We start from the raw sequence: 22,135 nt of genomic DNA on the forward strand, positions 1-22,135 counted from the left end.
TCTATATCTAAACATCAACTCTGGACAGCATCAAATCCACTGCACTAAAGTTAAGGGTTTTATTGAATATGACAGACTGACAGCAAAGCTTTCTCCACAGAGTTTCCAATTCTAGTTGGATGTTATCCGGGAGGTTTGATCACACGAGTTCCAACCTCCAACTACCTCACCCAGTTAAATAGCTGTTTTTTACCCTCATCTCCTACAACTAATCGACAAAAGTAGTCAAAGCAAATTTAAAATAACATCATATTTTAATGACCCTGTGTTATTTCTCCTGGCTGTTGCTCGTTGCAGAGTCCTGAAAATCAATCATCATTTTGTGAAGTCTCTCGTACAAGCGAGGAGGGTTCCTCATGCGTTGAAAATTATATTGTCAATCGTGGGAGCTCCCGAATCAATATTCAGCTACACACAATGACAACACAGAGGTGAATAATTCTGTGTGGACATCCAATATTTATGGATTGTTGCTGCAGTAAAATCCTGGGAAGGGATTGATTCTCAGACGCAGTATTTCCAAAAGCAAGCTGCACAGAGACAAGGAAACAGACAACAGGCAGAGTTAGATCAGAATTGAAGCCTCAGAATCCAGCTGTGGAATGAATGGGAAGGAAATGGGGTCAACAGACAATGAGAGGTTCAGTCAGAGAGAAAGAGAAGGGATTGGCAAATATATTTTTTTTAATCGTTCCAGCATTTATTTCCCATCCCAACTGCTTTTGAGAAGGTGGTGGTGAGCTGCCTTCTTGAACCGCTGCAGTCCATGTGAGGTAGGTACACCCACAGTGCTGTTAGGAAGGGAGTTCCAGGAATTTGACCCAGCGACAGTGAAGGAACGGCGATATAGTTCCAAGTCAGGACGGTGTGTGACTTGGAGGGGAACTTGTAGGTGGTGATGTTCCCATGCATCTGCTGCTCTTGTCCTTCGAGGTGGTAGAGGTCGTGGGTTTGGAAGGTGCTGCCTAAGCAGCCTTGGTGCGTTGCTGCAGTGCATCTTGTAGATGATGTACACTGCTGCCACTGTGTGTCGGTGGTGGAGGGAGTGAATGTTTGTAGATGGGGTGCCAATCAAGCGGGCTGCTTTGTCCTGGATGGTGTCAAGCTTCTTGAGTGTTGTTGGAGCTGCACCCATCCAGGCAAGTGGACAGTATTCCATCACACTCCTGACGTTGACAAGCACTGGGGAGACAAGAGATGAGTTCCTCGCTGCAGAATTCCTAGCCTCTGACCTGCTCTTGTAGCCACAGCATTTATGTGGCTACTCCAGTTCAGTTTCTGGTCAATGGCAACCCCCAGGATGTTGGTAGTTGGGGATTCAGCAAGGTAATACCATTGAACATCAAGGGGGGATGGTTAGATACTCTCTTGTTGGAGATGGTCTTTGCCTGGCACTTGTGTTACTTGCCACTTATCAGCACAAACCTGGATATTGTCCAGGTCTTGCTGCATCTGGACACGGACTGCTTCAGTACCTGAGGAGTTGCGAATAGTGCTGAACATTGTGCAGTCAGCGAACCTCCCCACTTCTGACCTTATGATGGAGGGAAGGTCATCGATGAAGCAGCTGAAGGTGGTTGGGCCTAGGACACAACCCTGAGAAACTCCTGCAGTGATGTCCTGGGACTGAGATGATTGCCCTCCCACAATCACAACCATCTTCCTTTGTGCTAGGTTTGACTCCAACTAGCATAGAATTTTCCCCCTGATTCCCATGGACTCCAGTTTTGCTAGGGCTCCTTGATGCCATACTCAGTCAAATGCTACCTTGATGTCAAGGGCAGTCATTATCACCTCAACTCTGGAGTTCAGCTCTTTTGCCCATGTTTGGACCAAGGCTGTAATGAGGTCTGGTGCTGAGTGGCCCTGCCGAAACCCAAACTGAGCGTCACTGAGCAGGTTATTGCTAAGCAAGTGCTGCTTGATAGCACTGGCTATCACCCCTTCCATCACTTTACTGATGATCGAGAGTAGACTGTTAAGGCAGTAATTGGCCGTGTTGGATTTATCCTGCTTTTTGTGTACAGGACATACCTGAGCAATTTTCCACATTGCTGGGTAGATGCCAGTGTTGTAGCTGTACTAGAACAGCGAGGCTAGGGGCGTGGCAAGTTCTGGAGCACAGGCCTTCAGTACTATTGCCAGAATGCTGTCAGGGACCATAGCCTTTGCAGTATCCAGTGCCTTCAGTCGTTTCTTGATATCACGCGGAGAGCATTGTATTGGCTGAAGACTGACATCTGTGATGCTGGGGACCTCAGGAGGAGGCTGAGATGGATCATTAATTTGGCACTTCTGGCTGAAGATTGTTGCAAATGCTTCAGCCTTATCTTTCGCACTGATGTTCTGGGCTCCCCCATCATTGAGGATGGGGATATTTGTGGAGCCACCTGCTCTAGTTAGTTGTTTAATTGCCCATCACCATTCATGACTGGATGTGGCAGGACTGCAGAGCTTAGATCTAATTGGTTGGTTCTGGGATCACTCAGCTCTGTCTATTGCATGCTGCCTCCACTATTTAGCATTCAAGCAGTCCTGTGCTGTAGCTTCAGTAGGTTGACACCTCATTTTGAGGTTTGCCTGGTGCTGCTCCTGGCATACCCTCCTGCACTCTTCATTGAACCAGGGTTGGTCTCCCGGTGAGATGCAGTCGAGGGATATGGGGAGGCTGTGGGTCGGTGGGATTGAGGGACATGGGGAGGAGGTGGGTCGGTGAGATTGAGGAATATTGTGGTTCGAGGATGTTGACTCGTGAGGAGAGGTATTGGATGTCTAAATTCATGCTTACTGCCCACATCCCGGGAAGGAGGAGGGAACTGATGTTGAAGCACTTTGAACTCACAGACATGTTTGAAAGGTGAATCTGGGTGCTTGGTGAAATCTTGACAAAGGTCATAAATCACCAATCCAGACAAGGCCACCCCCAACTCTCCGGCCCAGGAGCTATTTAGTGAAGAATCAATATCTCATTTCCTTAAAAGGCAGAAACCTCTCTGCAAACTGGAAAAAAATTCACAGCAGCTCCCAGTGTTGGTGTACTGACTGAATCCTGCTTCCCCATTACCCTCCTTCCCCAGTTCCCATTCTCCCCCACACCCCCTCCTCTATTGTACCCCTCCCCACCCACCTCCAGTTTCCTCCACCACTCCCCTTCTCCCTCTCTCATTCCCCACTTTTGCTCCCACTTCCCCTTTCCCCCATGCCCCCCCCTCCCATTCTGTCCCTCCCGATATCCCCCTCTCATTCTCCTCCTTCCCATTCCCCCCACCCCCCTCCACCCGCTGGGCTGATGCCCATTGCCTGTGATACAGGAACCCCGACTACCTGGCCACACGATGGGTTGTGTGTCTGAGGGTGCAGGCGGCTCCCCCTGATTATTGCAACAGGGTTCGAGACCCTATTTTCTGTTGAGCCTCCCAGTTCGGGCTGATTACCCACCACCCACCCAATCCCCTCCCCCACCTCCACCCACTCCCTGACCCCATGCCACCTGAAGAACACGCTTTGGGGGGGGGGGAGGGGGGGTGAATTTAATTCTTCTTTGTCAAAGTATTTTGGGAGACAGAAATGGGGTTTCTGTAGAAGACAGATTGGTAAAAGTGGGAAGACCCACCCAACAGGCAGATCAACCAGTCTACAAGAAAAATAATACATTAATATTTTAGAATGTGAACTTTAATCTCATCAGAAAGAGTTTGGGAACTTGTAGAAACACTTCAATAAAAGGTTGAGAATTCAGTTGTTAAGACGATATGTTATGAGGGTACAGTAGTAGAATTATTACTGGAGTACTAATCCAGAGAACACGAGTTCAAATCCCACCATGGAAATTTTGAATTTGAATCAATTTTAAATAAATAAATGTGGCAATAAAAAGCTGGTTTCAGGAAAAGTGCCCATGAAGCTGTTGGATTTTTGGAAAAATCTAACTGGCTCACTAATGTCGTTTAGGGAAGGAAACCTGCCGTCCTTACCCAGTCTACATAAGAAACAGGAGCAGGAGTAGGCCATTCAGCCCCTCACACCTGCTCTGCTATTAAGTAATATCATGGCTGATCAGATTGTGGCCTTAACTGCACCTTCCTGCCTGTCTCACATAACCCTTGACTCGCTTGTCAATCAGGCGCAGTGGTTAGCACCGCAGTCTCACAGCTCCAGGGACCCAGGTTTGATTCTGGGTACTGTCTGTGCGGAGTTTGCAAGTTCTCCCTGTGACCGCGTGGGTTTTCGCCGGGTGCTCCGGTTTCCTCCCACAGCCAAAGACTTGCAGGTTGATAGGTAAATTGGCCATTGTAAATTGCCCCTAGTATAGGTAGGTGGTAGGGGAATTGAGGGGATGTGGTAGGAATATGGGATTAATGTAGGATTAGTATAAATGGGTGGTTGATGGTCGGCACAAACTCGGTGGGCCGAAGGGCCTGTTTCAGTGCTGTATCTCTAAATAAACAAAAATAAAGTAAATAAAAAGTCTGTCTAACTCAGCCTTCAATATATTCAATGGCCCAGCCCCTTCTGCTCTCCGGGGAAGACAATTCCAAACACTAATGATCCTCAAAGAAGATCAAGGGCAATTAGGGATGAACAAAAAATGCTGTCCTAGCCAGTGATGCCTACATGGCATGAATGAATAAAAGAAATTCCTCTTCATCTCCGTCTTAAATGGGAGACCCCTTAATTTGAAACTGTGCCCTCTAGTTCTAGATTCCCCCACGAGAGGAAACATCCTCTCAGCATCTACCCTCCTCAGAATCTTATATGTTTCAAAAAGATCATCTCTCATTCTCCTAAACTCCACGGAGTATAGGCCCAACCTTTCCTCATAAGACAAACTCCTCATCCCAGGAATAAGCCTGGTGAACTTTCTCTGAACTGTCTGGGCCTATATGTGTTTCTCCAGACCCACACCAATGCAGTTGACTCTTAACCTATGGCCTCCTCCTGAGGTCCCCAGCATCACAGATGCCAATTCAATTCACTCCGCGTGATATCAAGAAACGACTGAAGGCACTGGATACTGCAAAGGCTGTGGGTCCTGACAACAATCCAGCAATATTACTGAAGACCTGTGCTCCAGAACTGACCGTGCCATTAGCCAAGCTGTTCCAGTACAGCTACAACACTGGCATCTACCCGACAATGTGGAAAATTACCCAGGTATGTCCTGTACACAATATCAGGACAAATCCAACCCGGCCAATTACCGCCCCATCAGCCTACTCTCAATCATCAGCAAAGTGATGAAAGGGGTCGTCAACAGTGCTGTGAAGTGGCACTTACTCAACAATAACCTTCTCACTGATGCTCAGTTTGGGTTCCACCCGTGCCACTCAGTTCCTGACCTCATTACAGCCTTGGTCCAAACATGGGCAAAACAGCAGAACTCAAGAGGTGAGGTGAGAGTGACTGCCCTTGACATCAAGGCAGCATTTGACTGAATAAGGCATCAAGGAGCCCGAGCAAAACTGGAGTCAATGGGAATCAGGGGGAAATCTCTCCGCTAGTTGGAGTCAAACTTAGCACAAAAGAAGATGGTTGTGGTTGTTGGAGGTCAATCATCTCAGTTCCAGAAAATCACTGCTGGAGTTCCTCAGGGTTGTCTCCTAGGCCCAACCATCTTCAGCTGCTTCATCAATGACCTTCCATCCATCATAGGTCAGAAATGGGGACATTGGCAGATGAATGCACAATGTTCAGCACCATTCGCAACTCCTCAGATACTGAAGCAGCCCATGTCCTGATGCAGCAAGACCTGGACAATATCCAGGCTTGGGCTGATAAGCGGCAAGCGACATTCGTGCCACACAAGTGCCAGGAAAAGACCATTTCCAACAAGACAGAATCTAACCATCTCCCCTTGACATTCAATGGCATTACCATCGCTGAATCCCCCACTATCAACATCCTAGAGGTTACCATTGACCAGAAACTGAACAGGACCAGCCATATAAATACCGTGGCTGCAAGAGCAGGTCAGAGGCGAGTAACTCACCTCCTGACTCCCCAAAGCCTGTCCACCATCTACAAGGTACAAGTCAGGAGTGTGATGGAATACTCTGCACTTGCCTGGATGGGTGCAGCTCCCACAACACTCAAGAAACTCGACACCATCCAGGACAAAGCAGCCCGCTTGATTGGCACCCCATCCACAAACATTCACACCCTCCACCACCAACACACAGTGGCAGCAGTGTGTACCATCTACAAGATGCACTGTAACAATTCATCAAGGCTCCTTCGACAGCACCTTCCAAACCCGCGACCTCTACCAACTAGAAGGACAAGGGCAGCAGATGTATGGGAACACCACCACCTGCAAGTTCCCCTCCAAGTTACACACCATCCTGCCTTGGAACTATATCGCTGTTCCTTCACTGTCGCCGGGTCAAAATCCTGGAACTCCCTTCCTAACAGCACTGTGGGTGTACCTACCCCACATGGAATGCAGCGGTTCAAGAAGGCAGCTCACCACCACCTTCTCAAGGGCAATTAGGGATGGGCAATAAATGCTGGTCTGGCCAGCGACGCCCACATCCCATGAATGAATAAAAAAACCTGCATTTTGAAATGGCCCAGCAAGCCACTCAGTTGTATCAAACTACCAGTGGTTCAAGAAAACCCATCATCACGTCACCCATTGGGAACTAGAGATGGGTAATTTCCTGAGAATTAATTAAAATATCATTCAAAATCGGTGATGGAATCCTGATGAAATTCATTGCAAGATAAGCGTTACCCCGTTTCATGGATTGCAGCGAGGGGATTCTGTTTACTCTGTAGGAGTTCCTGTGTTTGGAGAGATGTCCTGTCACTCTTTCCTGCTGCAGAAAGAAAGGATTAAAGACCATTAGAAACCAAAAGATCGTGAGTCAAATTACACCTGCAGCCAAACCCATTCTCAGATCTTCTCGAAGATTGTGTGCCAAAAGTGCTGATTTATTCCTGGGCCACAGATCCATGGATGTTGGCTGCTCTTTGTTGTCCCCCACCACCCCCCCACCACCCCCCACCCCCCCGCATGAGAGCCAAGACGACGAGAGTCAGCAAGCTCATTGGCCATGGGAGCATCACAGCAAATCTAATCCTCTCCTCAATAAGGACTGCATAGATCCAATAGAGGTCACTAGATAGTGATCAGGAGCAGGAACCCTGGCTGATTTCCCCTCTCTCTAACCAAGGGGTCACTGGACAGTGATCAGGTGTAGGAACCCTGGCTGATTTCCCCTCTCTCTCTAACCCAGGGGTCACTGGGCAATGATCAGGAGTAGGAACCCTGGCTGATTTCCCTCTCTCTCTCTCTCTCTCTAACCCAGGGGTCACTCGACAGTGATCAGGAGTAGGAACCCTGGCTGATTTCTCTCTCTCTCTCTCTCTCTCTAACCCAGGGGTCACTGGACAGTGATCAGGAGTAAGAACCCTGGCTGATTTCCACTCTCTCTCTAACCCAGGGGTCACTGGGCAGTGATCAGGAGTAGGAACCCTGGCTGATTTCCAATCTCTCTCTAACCCAGGGGTCACTGGGCAGTGATCAGGAGCAGGAACCCTGGCTGATTTCCCCTCTCTCTCTCTCTAACCCAGGGGTCACTGGGCAGTGATCAGGAGCAGGAACCCTGGCTGATTTCCACTCTCTCTAACCTAAGGGTCACTGGACAGTGATCAGGAGTAGGAACCCTGGCTGATTTCCACTCTCTCTCTCTCTCTCTCTAACCCAGGGGTCACTGGACAGTGATCAGGAGTAGGAACCCTGGCTGATTTCTCTCTCTCTCTCTCTCTCTCTCTAACCCAGGGGTCACTGGACAGTGATCAGGAGTAAGAACCCTGGCTGATTTCCACTCTCTCTCTAACCCAGGGGTCACTGGACAGTGATCAGGAGCAGGAACCCTGGCTGATTTCCCCTCTCTCTCTCTCTAACACAGGGGTCACTGGGCAGTGATCAGGAGTAGGAACCCTGGCTGATTTCCAATCTCTCTCTCTAACCCAGGGGTCACTGGACAGTGATCAGGAGTAAGAACCCTGGCTGATTTCCACTCTCTCTCTAACCCAGGGGTCACTGGGCAGTGATCAGGAGTAGGAACCCTGGCTGATTTCCAATCTCTCTCTAACTCAGGGGTCACTGGGCAGTGATCAGGAGCAGGAACCCTGGCTGATTTCCCCTCTCTCTCTCTCTAACCCAGGGGTCACTGGGCAGTGATCAGGAGCAGGAACCCTGGCTGATTTCCCCTCTCTCTCTCTCTCTCTCTAACCCAGGGGTCACTGGACAGTGATCAGGAGTAGGAACCCTGGCTGATTTCCACTCTCTCTCTCTCTCTCTCTAACCCAGGGGTCACTGGACAGTGATCAGGAGTAGGAACCCTGGCTGATTTCTCTCTCTCTCTCTCTCTCTCTCTAACCCAGGGGTCACTGGACAGTGATCAGGAGTAAGAACCCTGGCTGATTTCCACTCTCTCTCTAACCCAGGGGTCACTGGACAGTGATCAGGAGCAGGAACCCTGGCTGATTTCCCCTCTCTCTCTCTCTAACACAGGGGTCACTGGGCAGTGATCAGGAGCAGGAACCCTGGCTGATTTCCACTCTCTCTAACCTAAGGGTCACTGGACAGTGATCAGGAGTAGGAACCCTGGCTGATTTCCACTCTCTCTCTAACCCAGGGGTCACTGGGCAGTGATCAGGAGCAGGAACCCTGGCTGATTTCCCCTCTCTCTCTCTCTAACACAGGGGTCACTGGGCAGTGATCAGGAGTAGGAACCCTGGCTGATTTCCAATCTCTCTCCTAACCCAGGGGTCACTGGGCAGTGATCAGGAGCAGGAACCCTGGCTGATTTCCACTCTCTCTAACCTAAGGGTCACTGGACAGTGATCAGGAGCAGGAACCCTGGCTGATTTCCCCTCTCTCTCTCTCTCTCTAACCAAGGGGTCACTGGACAGTGATCAGGAGCAGGAACCCTGGCTGATTTCCCCTCTCTCTCTCTCTCTCTAACCAAGGGGTCACTGGGCAGTGATCAGGTGTAGGAACCCTGGCTGATTTCCACTCTCTCTCTAACCCAGGGTCACTGGGCAGTGATCAGGTGTAGGAACCCTGGCTGATTTCCACTCTCTCTCTCTCTAACACAGGGGTCACTGGGCAGTGATCAGGTGTAGGAACCCTGGCTGATTTCCACTCTCTCTCTAACCCAGGGTCACTGGGCAGTGATCAGGAGTAGGAACCCTGGCTGATTTCCACTCTCTCTCTCTAACCCAGGGGTCACTGGACAGTGATCAGGTGTAGGAACCCTGGCTGATTTCCCCTCTCTCTCTCTCTAACACAGGGGTCACTGGGCAGTGATCAGGAGTAGGAACCCTGGCTGATTTCCACTCTCTCTCTCTAACCCAGGGGTCACTGGACAGTGATCAGGTGTAGGAACCCTGGCTGATTTCCCCTCTCTCTTTCTCTAACACAGGGGTCACTGGGCAGTGATCAGGAGTAGGAACCCTGGCTGATTTCCACTCTCTCTCTCTAACCCAGGGGTCACTGGGCAGTGATCAGGTGTAGGAACCCTGGCTGATTTCCCCTCTCTCTTTCTCTAACACAGGGGTCACTGGGCAGTGATCAGGAGTAGGAACCCTGGCTGATTTCCACTCTCTCTCTAACCCAGGGGTCACTGGATAGTGATCAGGAGCAGGAACCCTGGCTGATTTCCCCTCTCTCTCTCTCTAACACAGGGGTCACTGGGCAGTGATCAGGTGTAGGAACCCTGGCTGATTTCCCCTCTCTCTCTCTCTAACCCAGGGGTCACTGGGCAGTGATCAGGAGCAGGAACCCTGGCTGATTTCCACTCTCTCTAACCTAAGGGTCACTGGACAGTGATCAGGAGTAGGAACCCTGGCTGATTTCCACTCTCTCTCTCTCTCTAACACAGGGGTCACTGGGCAGTGATCAGGTGTAGGAACCCTGGCTGATTTCCCCTCTCTCTCTAAACCAGGGGTCACTGGGCAGTGATCAGGAGCAGGAACCCTGGCTGATTTCCCCTCTCTCTCTCTCTCTCTAACCAAGGGGTCACTGGACAGTGATCAGGAGTAGGAACCCTGGCTGATTTCCACTCTCTCTCTCTCTCTCTCTAACCCAGGGGTCACTGGACAGTGATCAGGAGCAGGAACCCTGGCTGATTTCCACTCTCTCTCTCTCTCTCTCTAACCCAGGGGTCACTGGACAGTGATCAGGAGTAGGAACCCTGGCTGATTTCTCTCTCTCTCTCTCTCTCTCTCTAACCCAGGGGTCACTGGACAGTGATCAGGAGTAAGAACCCTGGCTGATTTCCACTCTCTCTCTAACCCAGGGGTCACTGGACAGTGATCAGGAGCAGGAACCCTGGCTGATTTCCCCTCCCTCTCTCTCTAACACAGGGGTCACTGGGCAGTGATCAGGAGCAGGAACCCTGGCTGATTTCCACTCTCTCTAACCTAAGGGTCACTGGACAGTGATCAGGAGTAGGAACCCTGGCTGATTTCCACTCTCTCTCTAACCCAGGGGTCACTGGGCAGTGATCAGGAGCAGGAACCCTGGCTGATTTCCCCTCTCTCTCTCTCTAACACAGGGGTCACTGGGCAGTGATCAGGAGTAGGAACCCTGGCTGATTTCCAATCTCTCTCCTAACCCAGGGGTCACTGGGCAGTGATCAGGAGCAGGAACCCTGGCTGATTTCCACTCTCTCTAACCTAAGGGTCACTGGACAGTGATCAGGAGCAGGAACCCTGGCTGATTTCCCCTCTCTCTCTCTCTCTCTAACCAAGGGGTCACTGGACAGTGATCAGGAGCAGGAACCCTGGCTGATTTCCCCTCTCTCTCTCTCTCTCTAACCAAGGGGTCACTGGGCAGTGATCAGGTGTAGGAACCCTGGCTGATTTCCACTCTCTCTCTAACCCAGGGTCACTGGGCAGTGATCAGGTGTAGGAACCCTGGCTGATTTCCACTCTCTCTCTCTCTAACACAGGGGTCACTGGGCAGTGATCAGGTGTAGGAACCCTGGCTGATTTCCACTCTCTCTCTAACCCAGGGTCACTGGGCAGTGATCAGGAGTAGGAACCCTGGCTGATTTCCACTCTCTCTCTCTAACCCAGGGGTCACTGGACAGTGATCAGGTGTAGGAACCCTGGCTGATTTCCCCTCTCTCTCTCTCTAACACAGGGGTCACTGGGCAGTGATCAGGAGTAGGAACCCTGGCTGATTTCCACTCTCTCTCTCTAACCCAGGGGTCACTGGACAGTGATCAGGTGTAGGAACCCTGGCTGATTTCCCCTCTCTCTTTCTCTAACACAGGGGTCACTGGGCAGTGATCAGGAGTAGGAACCCTGGCTGATTTCCACTCTCTCTCTCTAACCCAGGGGTCACTGGACAGTGATCAGGTGTAGGAACCCTGGCTGATTTCCCCTCTCTCTTTCTCTAACACAGGGGTCACTGGGCAGTGATCAGGTGTAGGAACCCTGGCTGATTTCCCCTCTCTCTCTAAACCAGGGGTCACTGGGCAGTGATCAGGAGCAGGAACCCTGGCTGATTTCCCCTCTCTCTCTCTCTCTCTAACCAAGGGGTCACTGGACAGTGATCAGGAGTAGGAACCCTGGCTGATTTCCACTCTCTCTAACCTAAGGGTCACTGGACAGTGATCAGGAGTAGGAACCCTGGCTGATTTCCACTCTCTCTCTCTCTCTAACACAGGGGTCACTGGGCAGTGATCAGGAGCAGGAACCCTGGCTGATTTCCACTCTCTCTAACCTAAGGGTCACTGGACAGTGATCAGGAGTAGGAACCCTGGCTGATTTCCACTCTCTCTCTCTCTCTCTCTAACCCAGGGGTCACTGGACAGTGATCAGGAGTAGGAACCCTGGCTGATTTCTCTCTCTCTCTCTCTCTCTCTCTAACCCAGGGGTCACTGGACAGTGATCAGGAGTAAGAACCCTGGCTGATTTCCACTCTCTCTCTAACCCAGGGGTCACTGGACAGTGATCAGGAGCAGGAACCCTGGCTGATTTCCCCTCTCTCTCTCTCTAACACAGGGGTCACTGGGCAGTGATCAGGAGTAGGAACCCTGGCTGATTTCCAATCTCTCTCTCTAACCCAGGGGTCACTGGACAGTGATCAGGAGTAAGAACCCTGGCTGATTTCCACTCTCTCTCTAACCCAGGGGTCACTGGGCAGTGATCAGGAGTAGGAACCCTGGCTGATTTCCAATCTCTCTCTAACCCAGGGGTCACTGGGCAGTGATCAGGAGCAGGAACCCTGGCTGATTTCCCCTCTCTCTCTCTCTAACCCAGGGGTCACTGGGCAGTGATCAGGAGCAGGAACCCTGGCTGATTTCCCCTCTCTCTCTCTCTCTCTCTAACCCAGGGGTCATTGGACAGTGATCAGGAGTAGGAACCCTGGCTGATTTCTCTCTCTCTCTCTCTCTCTCTCTAACCCAGGGGTCACTGGACAGTGATCAGGAGTAAGAACCCTGGCTGATTTCCACTCTCTCTCTAACCCAGGGGTCACTGGACAGTGATCAGGAGCAGGAACCCTGGCTGATTTCCCCTCTCTCTCTCTCTAACACAGGGGTCACTGGGCAGTGATCAGGAGTAGGAACCCTGGCTGATTTCCACTCTCTCTCTCTCTCTCTCTAACCCAGGGGTCACTGGACAGTGATCAGGAGTAGGAACCCTGGCTGATTTCTCTCTCTCTCTCTCTCTCTCTCTAACCCAGGGGTCACTGGACAGTGATCAGGAGTAAGAACCCTGGCTGATTTCCACTCTCTCTCTAACCCAGGGGTCACTGGACAGTGATCAGGAGCAGGAACCCTGGCTGATTTCCCCTCTCTCTCTCTCTAACACAGGGGTCACTGGGCAGTGATCAGGAGCAGGAACCCTGGCTGATTTCCACTCTCTCTAACCTAAGGGTCACTGGACAGTGATCAGGAGTAGGAACCCTGGCTGATTTCCACTCTCTCTCTAACCCAGGGGTCACTGGGCAGTGATCAGGAGCAGGAACCCTGGCTGATTTCCCCTCTCTCTCTCTCTAACACAGGGGTCACTGGGCAGTGATCAGGAGTAGGAACCCTTGCTGATTTCCAATCTCTCTCCTAACCCAGGGGTCACTGGGCAGTGATCAGGAGCAGGAACCCTGGCTGATTTCCACTCTCTCTAACCTAAGGGTCACTGGACAGTGATCAGGAGCAGGAACCCTGGCTGATTTCCCCTCTCTCTCTCTCTCTCTAACCAAGGGGTCACTGGACAGTGATCAGGAGCAGGAACCCTGGCTGATTTCCCCTCTCTCTCTCTCTCTCTAACCAAGGGGTCACTGGGCAGTGATCAGGTGTAGGAACCCTGGCTGATTTCCACTCTCTCTCTAACCCAGGGTCACTGGGCAGTGATCAGGTGTAGGAACCCTGGCTGATTTCCACTCTCTCTCTCTCTAACACAGGGGTCACTGGGCAGTGATCAGGTGTAGGAACCCTGGCTGATTTCCACTCTCTCTCTAACCCAGGGTCACTGGGCAGTGATCAGGAGTAGGAACCCTGGCTGATTTCCACTCTCTCTCTCTAACCCAGGGGTCACTGGACAGTGATCAGGTGTAGGAACCCTGGCTGATTTCCCCTCTCTCTCTCTCTAACACAGGGGTCACTGGGCAGTGATCAGGAGTAGGAACCCTGGCTGATTTCCACTCTCTCTCTCTAACCCAGGGGTCACTGGACAGTGATCAGGTGTAGGAACCCTGGCTGATTTCCCCTCTCTCTTTCTCTAACACAGGGGTCACTGGGCAGTGATCAGGAGTAGGAACCCTGGCTGATTTCCACTCTCTCTCTCTAACCCAGGGGTCACTGGACAGTGATCAGGTGTAGGAACCCTGGCTGATTTCCCCTCTCTCTTTCTCTAACACAGGGGTCACTGGGCAGTGATCAGGAGTAGGAACCCTGGCTGATTTCCACTCTCTCTCTAACCCAGGGGTCACTGGATAGTGATCAGGAGCAGGAACCCTGGCTGATTTCCCCTCTCTCTCTCTCTAACACAGGGGTCACTGGGCAGTGATCAGGTGTAGGAACCCTGGCTGATTTCCCCTCTCTCTCTCTCTAACCCAGGGGTCACTGGGCAGTGATCAGGAGCAGGAACCCTGGCTGATTTCCACTCTCTCTAACCTAAGGGTCACTGGACAGTGATCAGGAGTAGGAACCCTGGCTGATTTCCCCTCTCTCTCTAAACCAGGGGTCACTGGGCAGTGATCAGGAGCAGGAACCCTGGCTGATTTCCCCTCTCTCTCTAAACCAGGGGTCACTGGGCAGTGATCAGGAGCAGGAACCCTGGCTGATTTCCCCTCTCTCTCTCTCTCTCTAACCAAGGGGTCACTGGACAGTGATCAGGAGCAGGAACCCTGGCTGATTTCCACTCTCTCTAACCTAAGGGTCACTGGACAGTGATCAGGAGTAGGAACCCTGGCTGATTTCCACTCTCTCTCTCTCTCTCTCTAACCCAGGGGTCACTGGACAGTGATCAGGAGTAGGAACCCTGGCTGATTTCTCTCTCTCTCTCTCTCTCTCTCTAACCCAGGGGTCACTGGACAGTGATCAGGAGTAAGAACCCTGGCTGATTTCCACTCTCTCTCTAACCCAGGGGTCACTGGACAGTGATCAGGAGCAGGAACCCTGGCTGATTTCCCCTCCCTCTCTCTCTAACACAGGGGTCACTGGGCAGTGATCAGGAGCAGGAACCCTGGCTGATTTCCACTCTCTCTAACCTAAGGGTCACTGGACAGTGATCAGGAGTAGGAACCCTGGCTGATTTCCACTCTCTCTCTAACCCAGGGGTCACTGGGCAGTGATCAGGAGCAGGAACCCTGGCTGATTTCCCCTCTCTCTCTCTCTAACACAGGGGTCACTGGGCAGTGATCAGGAGTAGGAACCCTGGCTGATTTCCAATCTCTCTCCTAACCCAGGGGTCACTGGGCAGTGATCAGGAGCAGGAACCCTGGCTGATTTCCACTCTCTCTAACCTAAGGGTCACTGGACAGTGATCAGGAGCAGGAACCCTGGCTGATTTCCCCTCTCTCTCTCTCTCTCTAACCAAGGGGTCACTGGACAGTGATCAGGAGCAGGAACCCTGGCTGATTTCCCCTCTCTCTCTCTCTCTCTAACCAAGGGGTCACTGGGCAGTGATCAGGTGTAGGAACCCTGGCTGATTTCCACTCTCTCTCTAACCCAGGGTCACTGGGCAGTGATCAGGTGTAGGAACCCTGGCTGATTTCCACTCTCTCTCTCTCTAACACAGGGGTCACTGGGCAGTGATCAGGTGTAGGAACCCTGGCTGATTTCCACTCTCTCTCTAACCCAGGGTCACTGGGCAGTGATCAGGAGTAGGAACCCTGGCTGATTTCCACTCTCTCTCTCTAACCCAGGGGTCACTGGACAGTGATCAGGTGTAGGAACCCTGGCTGATTTCCCCTCTCTCTCTCTCTAACCCAGGGTCACTGGGCAGTGATCAGGAGTAGGAACCCTGGCTGATTTCCACTCTCTCTCTCTAACCCAGGGGTCACTGGACAGTGATCAGGTGTAGGAACCCTGGCTGATTTCCCCTCTCTCTTTCTCTAACACAGGGGTCACTGGGCAGTGATCAGGAGTAGGAACCCTGGCTGATTTCCACTCTCTCTCTCTAACCCAGGGGTCACTGGACAGTGATCAGGTGTAGGAACCCTGGCTGATTTCCCCTCTCTCTTTCTCTAACACAGGGGTCACTGGGCAGTGATCAGGTGTAGGAACCCTGGCTGATTTCCCCTCTCTCTCTAAACCAGGGGTCACTGGGCAGTGATCAGGAGCAGGAACCCTGGCTGATTTCCCCTCTCTCTCTCTCTCTCTAACCAAGGGGTCACTGGACAGTGATCAGGAGTAGGAACCCTGGCTGATTTCCACTCTCTCTAACCTAAGGGTCACTGGACAGTGATCAGGAGTAGGAACCCTGGCTGATTTCCACTCTCTCTCTCTCTCTAACACAGGGGTCACTGGGCAGTGATCAGGTGTAGGAACCCTGGCTGATTTCCCCTCTCTCTCTAAACCAGGGGTCACTGGGCAGTGATCAGGAGCAGGAACCCTGGCTGATTTCCCCTCTCTCTCTCTCTCTCTAACCAAGGGGTCACTGGACAGTGATCAGGAGTAGGAACCCTGGCTGATTTCCACTCTCTCTCTAACCCAGGGGTCACTGGGCAGTGATCAGGTGTAGGAACCCTGGCTGATTTCCCCTCTCTCTTTCTCTAACACAGGGGTCACTGGGCAGTGATCAGGAGTAGGAACCCTGGCTGATTTCCACTCTCTCTCTAACCCAGGGGTCACTGGATAGTGATCAGGAGCAGGAACCCTGGCTGATTTCCCCTCTCTCTCTCTCTAACACAGGGGTCACTGGGCAGTGATCAGGTGTAGGAACCCTGGCTGATTTCCCCTCTCTCTCTCTCTAACCCAGGGGTCACTGGGCAGTGATCAGGAGCAGGAACCCTGGCTGATTTCCACTCTCTCTAACCTAAGGGTCACTGGACAGTGATCAGGAGTAGGAACCCTGGCTGATTTCCACTCTCTCTCTCTCTCTAACACAGGGGTCACTGGGCAGTGATCAGGTGTAGGAACCCTGGCTGATTTCCCCTCTCTCTCTCTAAACCAGGGGTCACTGGGCAGTGATCAGGAGTAGGAACCCTGGCTGATTTCCCCTCTCTCTCTCTCTCTCTAACCAAGGGGTCACTGGACAGTGATCAGGAGTAGGAACCCTGGCTGATTTCCACTCTCTCTCTAACCCAGGGGTCACTGGGCAGTGATCAGGTGTAGGAACCCTGGCTGATTTCCCCTCTCTCTCTCTCTAACACAGGGGTCATTGGACAGTGATCAGGTGTAGGAACCCTGGCTGATTTCCACTCTCTCTCTAACCCAGGGGTCACTGGACAGTGATCAGGTGTAGGAACCCTGGCTGATTTCCACTCTCTCTCTCTCTCTAACACAGGGGTCACTGGGCAGTGATCAGGTGTAGGAACCCTGGCTGATTTCCCCTCTCTCTCTAAACCAGGGGTCACTGGGCAGTGATCAGGAGCAGGAACCCTGGCTGATTTCCCCTCTCTCTCTCTCTCTCTAACCAAGGGGTCACTGGACAGTGATCAGGAGTAGGAACCCTGGCTGATTTCCACTCTCTCTCTAACCCAGGGGTCACTGGGCAGTGATCAGGTGTAGGAACCCTGGCTGATTTCCCCTCTCTCTCTCTCTAACACAGGGGTCATTGGACAGTGATCAGGTGTAGGAACCCTGGCTGATTTCCACTCTCTCTCTAACCCAGGGGTCACTGGACAGTGATCAGGAGCAGGAACCCTGGCTGATTTCCCCTCTCTCTCTCTCTAACACAGGGGTCACTGGGCAGTGATCAGGTGTAGGAACCCTGGCTGATTTCCCCTCTCTCTCTCTCTAACCCAGGGGTCACTGGACAGTGATCAGGAGCAGGAACCCTGGCTGATTTCCACTCTCTCTAACCTAAGGGTCACTGGACAGTGATCAGGAGTAGGAACCCTGGCTGATTTCCACTCTCTCTCTCTCTCTCTAACCCAGGGGTCACTGGACAGTGATCAGGTGTAGGAACCCTGGCTGATTTCCACTCTCTCTAACCTAAGGGTCACTGGACAGTGATCAGGTGTAGGAACCCTGGCTGATTTCCACTCTCTCTCTCTCTCTAACCCAGGGGTCACTGGGCAGTGATCAGGTGTAGGAACCCTGGCTGATTTCCACTCTCTCTCTCTCTAACACAGGGGTCACTGGACAGTGATCAGGAGCAGGAACCCTGGCTGACTTTCCAACACCCTAAGGCTTTGCCACTGTCCTGCTGCAATCAGGGAACTCAGCACAGATCGGGAATTGGATTAATGTGGTCTCAGAGTGTAGCCAGATTAATTAAACAACAGACTAGGTAATGAGGTAGTTCCCGGGAGGCTGGAGGTCAAAGGGTCGGGTCTGTCATTGTAAAAAACACATGGAAGCTCCATCCATTCAGTTCCATGACCAGGGTGACTCCACAAGGCGAAAATGTCCTGAAATAGGGAAACATCCCAGGGACATTATTCAGAGAAGAGCAGGGAATTCTCCTCAGCATCCCAGCTGAGAGCTGATCGACTGGGAGGGTTCAGTGGGGGTGGCGGGGGGTAGCGATGAGTACCAGAGTGAAGCTGAGAGCTGATCAACTGCGGTGGCAGCGGGATGTATACTGGGAATGGTGAATGATACATCAGCCTGATCAAATGAATATCTATTTCACTCACCTCTGCAAGTTCTGAGAGCTTGTGCCGCAGGTCGAGTTCTGGAACAGAGGATGAGCTCAGTGTTAATGGCAGCTTTCAGTCTCTGACCAATCACAACTTGGTGTTGTTTGGGCCAGTTTTCAATTTGCTCCTTTCTGACCTGGAAACTGCAGATTGGCTTGCAGTTTTGGGGCCCCGCCCCCTCAACCAATTATCATTGGGAGTCGTGGCAGTCAGTGCTGGCAGCTAATCCAATCACAGGGCACAGCCCTGCTCTGACCCCACAACCACTCACACTCACAGTGCCCGATTTTAACCCATTCAAAACCCACTCACTTGTACAGAGTTAAAAATCAGGCCCACACTCACTATCTCACACATACAAACTCACATATCTCAATCTCTTACACACACTGACACTATGTTATATTGGGGAAACAGTCAGAAAGGGAGGAACTTACTTCCTAAGGTTACTAGCGGTGAGTTTCAAATATTGCTCGTCTAAGAGATAGGAGCAGGAGTAGACTGTTTGGCCCCTCAAGCCTGCTCTGCCATTCACTACGACCATGGCCGATCTCCCTCAACTCCACTTTTCTGCCTGCTATCCATATCCCTTGATTCCCGAGGAGATCAAAAATCCTCTATTGCAGCCTTGAATGTATTCAACGATGGAATATCCACAAGCTTCTGGGATAGAAAGTTCCAAAGATTCACAACCCTCTGAGTGAAGAAATTTCTCCTCATCTCAGTCCCGAATGACCATCACCTTGTCCTGAGACTGTGACCCAGTGTTCCAGATTCCACAGACGGTGGAAATAATCTCTGTGTCTACCCTATCCAGCCCCTTTAGATTCTTACATATTTCAATGAGATCATCTCCCAGTCTTCTAAACATCAGAGAGTATAGGTCCAAAGCGAATGTCGCCAGTTAACAAGTGTGGAGTGGTGTGCTGTGCTATTTTTTGTTTTACATGAAGACAGGAGGAGGCCATTCAGCCCCTTGAACCTGTCCCACCTGGTACGATATGTAACAAACTTATCATCTAAACATGTATTGGGAGTAGATAATGCAGGGTTCTAGTCTGCAGCTGGCAGAGAGTGTTTTTCAGAGCACCATGGAGGTTAAATCAACATGGGGAAAGCTGCAGGGGTTACAGGAACCAATTCACATGACAAGCAGTTTCATTGGTCCAAGCTTCAGGTCACACTGTCACATGCTGGGCAGTAAAGGTAAACTCCTGATCATAAAGACATAGGATCCACTTACACAGTGATCCTGAACTTGGTAGAATATCCAGCGCAGACACTTTTCCAAAGCAAATGAACACAACTTCCTTAATCTCACCTCAGAAATCGAAATTCCAGGTACCTTGAATGACCTTTCATTACTTTCTCTGTACTCAAAAACAGTAACATTGCACCAGTGATCAGTTTTTCAGAACTGTGGAATATTTTAGCTTTGTACTCTGTCCCCAGCTATTAACAACCTAGCACCTCAATTACTTTAGTTTCAAACACTTTGCTTCTGTTTTCATATATCAAATCCACTATTACCCTCCATTTCTCTCCTGATCACACCCCAGGATGGTCCAATTCAGTTCTTTTGAAGTGTAGTCACTGTTATAATGTAGGAAACACAGCAGCCAAATTTGCACACAGCAAAATTCCACAAACACCAATGAAATAATGACTCGGTGATCCGTTTCAGTGATGTTAGTTGAAGGATAAATATTGCCCAGGATATCGGGGAGAACTCCCCTGCTCTTCTTCCAATAGTGCCCTGGGATCTTTTACATCTCCTCAAGAGGGCAGATGGGACCTTGATTTCAACATCATATCTGAAAAAGAGAGCACCTCCAACAGTGCAGCACCCCCTCAGTCCTGCCCCCTCTGACAGTGCAGCACTCCCGCAGTCCTGCACTCCCCCAGCACTGACTCTCCGACAGAGCAGCACTCCCTCAGTACTACCCCTCCACCAGTGCAGTGCTCTCTCAGTACTACCCCTCCACCAGTGCAGCGTTCCCTCAGTACTGCCCCCTCTGACAGTGCAGCACTCCCTCAGTACTGCCCCCTCTGACAGTGTGGCACTCCCTCAGCACTGACTCTCCGATAGTGCAGCACTCACTCAGTACTTCAACGTCTGACAGTGGAGCGCTCCCTCAGTACTGCCCCCTCTGACAATGCAGCACTCCCTCAGCACTGACTCTCCGACAGTGCAGCACTCCCTCAGTACTGCCCCCTCTGACAGTGCAGCACTCCCTCAGTACTGACCCTCCGACAGTGCAGCACTCTCTCAGTACTGCCCCCTCTGACAGTGCAGCACTCCCTCAGTACTGACCCTCCGACAGTGCAGCACTCGCTCAGTCCTGCCCCCTCCACCAGTGCAGTATTCCCTCAGTACTGTATAGAAGTATCAGCCTAATTTATGTGCTGCAGTTCTTTGGAGTGGGACTCAAACCCACAATCTTCTGACTCAGAGGCAAGGCTGATATCTTACTAAACTCTCTCCTTCCTGTGCCCTCTTAATCACGGAACTGCTCATCTCCCCAACCTTTCCCTACTAACGGTTTTATGCTCAGCCTAACCTGATCATTGTCCCAATTCAACTCATCTTCCTGGTCCCCCTTTCAGTCCAGGTGGTATCCAGTACTGTGGGGCACACCCATCGCAACTGCCCATGAATAAATGAAACAAATTTGCAGCCGCTTTGAAGATGTGGTTTATTGGGAAGCCTGTGCTTTAGATGCGAGGAGACTGAACCCACGTCACGGAAAATGTGCAGTGACCTGTGACAGAAAAGTGGAGGTCTATAATTGCAACTTCATAGATTGGCCACAATTGTCCTCAAACCTAATGCTACTCTTGGACTAGTATGCTGTGAACACAAGCAATAGTTTAGTCTGAACCGAATGAGAATGGGTGGTGAGCTAGTCAAAGGAAACCATTGATGAAGAAACCCACAGAATTAATTCATGAGGAAATGAGGAGCTTGCATTACTTCCTTGTCATTGAAAGAAATCATTTGCAAATGGATTGCCCCCTTCCTCAATATTTAAAATATGAATGGGTGGATATGAAAGGATAGTTCGAGCTGTCGATTCACAGCTAAATGTCTGTTCCTCATTAGGCGGACATGAAAGTTCTGCCTCTTTCATCTGCTCTTCAAGGCAGTTATTTCCATAAATGAGTGTGATCCATTCACTGAAATGCAACATTAAATGGACCAACATCCTCCCTTATATTTTGATGCAAGGCCTTTAAATTAATGAAAGAATAAAGTGAACATGTTGTTCAGCTTTGCAGCCACCAGTGCAGGACAAGAGGATAACGAGACAACAATCATAAAGCTCAGGCAAGCTAAGAGTTCAGAAAAAACATTTCCCTCACTGTTACACTATATTTACAGCACAGAAACAGGCCATTCGGCCCCACTGCTCGTTGCTGGTCTTTATGCTCCACATGAGTCTCCTCCCACCTCACCATCTAAAACCCAATCAACATATCCTTCTATTCCTTTCTCCTTCATGTGTTTCTCTATCTTCCCCTTTAAGGCATCATCATACCCAGAGGGAGAAAGTAATCAAGGACAGTTAATGTGAGCACATCCTAGAGGAGGGAATAGATTTGGGAAATTAACTTGACCCATTCTGACTCCACCTGCGGTCACAGTCATTTAGATCCCTTCTTTCTAACCCCGTGACTGTGTCCTTCACTACCAACCCCCATTGTACACGGATCTGTAATTGTTGCCACATAATCTCACTCACTCACTCTACTCCAAGTTCCTCTGTGATTTATCAGTAATATTCCCTGTTTGATTGACTAATGTATCAATCCCAAACTAATCCCACTGCCCCGCTCTCTCTCTGTAGCCCTGCATCAACTCCA

The 22,135-nt window shown here is 50.8% G+C and overlaps 1 long non-coding RNA gene across 1 annotated transcript; it reads right to left on the bottom strand.

Annotated features, from left to right (window-relative positions):
• Window positions 1-285: 285 nt before the first annotated feature.
• On the bottom strand, window positions 286-18,335 carry LOC137374988 (uncharacterized). Its single transcript, XR_010975931.1, has 3 exons — window positions 18,269-18,335; window positions 6,734-6,818; window positions 286-530 (listed from the first exon to the last, which is right to left on the bottom strand). It is a non-coding gene; the product is annotated as an uncharacterized lncRNA (long non-coding RNA).
• Window positions 18,336-22,135: the final 3,800 nt, after the last annotated feature.

The sequence above is a fragment of the Heterodontus francisci genome, chromosome 11 (genome assembly GCF_036365525.1).
Source record: "Heterodontus francisci isolate sHetFra1 chromosome 11, sHetFra1.hap1, whole genome shotgun sequence".
Lineage (NCBI taxonomy): Eukaryota > Metazoa > Chordata > Chondrichthyes > Heterodontiformes > Heterodontidae > Heterodontus > Heterodontus francisci.